This window comes from Notamacropus eugenii, chromosome 4 (genome assembly GCF_028372415.1).
Source record: "Notamacropus eugenii isolate mMacEug1 chromosome 4, mMacEug1.pri_v2, whole genome shotgun sequence".
NCBI classification, from domain to species: domain Eukaryota; kingdom Metazoa; phylum Chordata; class Mammalia; order Diprotodontia; family Macropodidae; genus Notamacropus; species Notamacropus eugenii.
In genome coordinates, this window is record NC_092875.1 from 378,518,077 (window position 1) to 378,521,261 (window position 3,185).

The 3,185-nt window shown below is 37.1% G+C and overlaps 1 pseudogene; it reads right to left on the reverse strand.

Annotated features, from left to right (window-relative positions):
- Window positions 1-294: 294 nt before the first annotated feature.
- LOC140498550 (uridine phosphorylase 1 pseudogene) lies at window positions 295-1,519 on the reverse strand (annotated as a pseudogene).
- Window positions 1,520-3,185: the final 1,666 nt, after the last annotated feature.

Sequence of the window (3,185 nt, forward strand, 5' to 3'; positions counted from 1 at the left end):
TGATAGAATTCACTTGCAAATCCATCTGGTCCTAGAGATTTTCTCCTAGGGAGTTCATTGATAGCTTATTCAATTTCTTTTTCTGAGATGGCATTATTTAAGTATGCAAATTCCTCTTCTGTTAATCTGGGCAATGTATATTTCTTAAAATAACCATCTGCCTCATTTAGATTGTTGAATTTATGCTCATACAGTTGGACAAAGTAATTGTTAATTATTGTTTTAATTTCCTCTTCCTTAGAGGCTATTTCAGTCTTTTAATTTTTCATATTGGTAGTTTGGTTTTCTTCTATCTTTTTTTTTTTTTTTAAGAACAAGTCACTTTCATTTGATATTTGATTTACAAAATGTCAGAAATAATACAACTAGGATATATTTTAATAGCAAACAATCACAGTGTTTTCTTAAATTATTAAAAAACCCCAACATTTTCATGCTTTCCCTCCCAGACGTTTCTTGATGAAGTATCCTGCTAACTTCTGGGGTCTCTTTTGATACTCAGCAAGGACCTCATGGGAGCTGTTAATCTGATCTTCATGGAGACGATTTAAAAGAGTGACACACACGACAGCGGCTTTGATGCCACTAGCACCACACATGGCTACAAAGATAGAAGACTCCATCTCAATGTTTCTGATTCCTGCATCATAGGCCGCCTGTAAATATTCTTGCTTATCCTTGTCGGTATATGAGCAGAAAGCACCATCCAGCCGAGCTTGACCTTCATAGAAATCTAAGGTACACATGGTGTCCCCCATAACAGTATTAAACTCATTCATCTCCTTGGCACATGCCATTAATTCTTGATTTAGGTCATCACTGAGTTCTGTATTTCGCACTATGCGTTTCCCCAATACAATCTGTTCAAATTCAGGTTTGAAGCAAGAATCCGTAGCTTTTCTAGTTACCACCACTGAACCAGGCTCCAGACCTATTCCACCACTCGTGCCAATGCGAATGACAACATCCGAACACTTGGCATGATACAGTAACTTGATGAGTTCATGTAACATGATTCCAATGGAAGGAACTCCCATACCATGACTAACTGATAACACAGGCCCAATCTTATACATGGCATAGCGGTCAGTTCCTTCACAAATGTTAGGATGGTCCATGCTAGGTTGTGAAAGTCCCAACTCTTCACCAATATAGGTAATGAAAGCTTTCATCCGGGCAGGACTTCCTCCAACACATACAAACTTTACATCTCCAAACATGGCCTGTAAATCATGGGTTTTAGTTCCAAGATTGAAATGGTAAAGAATATCTTCCTTCATTTCTGAGATATTTGGGTTTGAAAGGCGAATTGAGTGTTCACCTGAACACTGCCAATTTCCAGATATCTTTTCCTGAGTTGTCATTCTTTAGCAGCAATTGGACTCTGGTGCGGCTAAGGGCTGACGCGGGGCGTACCTGAGCTGCGTGCGCTGGGTGGGCTGCTGATCCTAGTCGGACTAGGTAAGGAAAAGCACCGGGGACTTGTCTCAGCCCGGACAGCCTGGTCTGCATAGCTACTGATTCCTCACACCCCCTGGGATCACTCTCTTCTACCTTTTTTTAAAATCAAATTGACCAAAGGTTTATCAATTTTATTGTTTTTTTTTTCATAAAATCAACACACTTTTATTTGCCAGTTCAATAATTTTCTTAATTTCAATTTTCTTAATCTCTCCTTTGGTTTTTAGTATTTCTAATTTGGTATTTACTTGGGGATTTTCAATTTTTTCTTTTTGTAGCTTTTCCCGCTGCATGCCTAATTTATTGATCTCCTCTTTATTTTATTCATGTAGGCATTCAAAGATTAAAAACTTCCCCTAAGAACTGCTTTTGCAGAATCCCATAAAATATTTGTAGGTTATCTCATTATAGTCATTCTCTTCACTGAATTGGTGATTGTTTCTATAATTTGTTGTTTAACCCACTCATTCTTTAGTATTAGATTTTTTAGTTTCAAATTAATTTTTGGTGTATATTTCCATGGTGTTTCACTACATATATAATTTTTATTTCATTATGATCTGAAAAGTATTTATTGACTATCTCTGCCTTTTTGCACTGGACTGTGAAGTTTTGTGGCTTACTACATGGTGAATTTTTGTATATGTACCATGTACCACTGAGAAAAAGATGTATTCCTTCCTATCCTCTTTCAATTTTCTCCAGAAATCTATCATATCTACCTTATCCAGAGTTTTATTCACCTCCTTAACTTTTTTCTTGTTTATTTTGAGGTTAGATTTTTAAAGTTCAGAGAGGGGAAGGTTGAGGTCCCCCACCAGATTAGTTTTGATGTCTATTTCTTCCCATAACCTCTTGACCTTTTCCTCTAAGAATCTGGACCCTACACAACTTCAAGCATGTATCTTTAATAATGAAATTGTTTCCTGTCTGTGGTGTCTTTTAGCAGGGTATAGTTTTTTTTTTTTCTTATCTCTCTTGATAAGATCTATTTATGCTTTTGCTTTGTCTGACATTGGGATTGCTACCCCTGTTTTTCTTACATCACCTGAAGCACAACGTATTCTTCTCCAACCTTTTCCCTTTACCATGTATGTATGTCCCTGTTTCAAATATGTTTCTTGTAAACAACATATTGTTGGATTATGGTTTTTAATTCATTCTGACAACCATCTCTGTTTTATTAGAGAGTTCATCCCAATCACATTCACAATTATGGTTACTGTCCGTCTCTTTCCCTCCATCCCCTTTCTCCCATGTTTCTGCTTTTAGTTCTCCTTTCTCCCTTCCCTGCTACAATAGAGCTTTAGTTTTTGACCACAATCTCCCTCAGTCTTCCCTTCCTTCTTTCAGCCCCCTTGCCTTTTAATCCCTTTTTCTCTTACTACTTCTTCCCTCCCTTTTAGACTCCCCCCTGTTTTCTTTTCCACTTCCCTTCCTACTGACTATAGACCTAGTTATATTTCTATACTTAATTGAGGTTTTTTTTCTCTCCTTTAACCCAGTCAGATGAGAGTAACTCTCAGACAATGCTCATCTCCTTCCCCTCTTGCCCTCTACTGTATTATATTTTTGTTCCTCTTCCTGTGATGTGATTTACTTTTTTCTGACTCCTCCTTGGCACATCTCTGATTACAATCCCTTCACACTCTTAAATCACATTTTTATCATGACATCATTTACTTTATACCACTCCCTGTATCTTTGTATGTCCCTTTTATTTA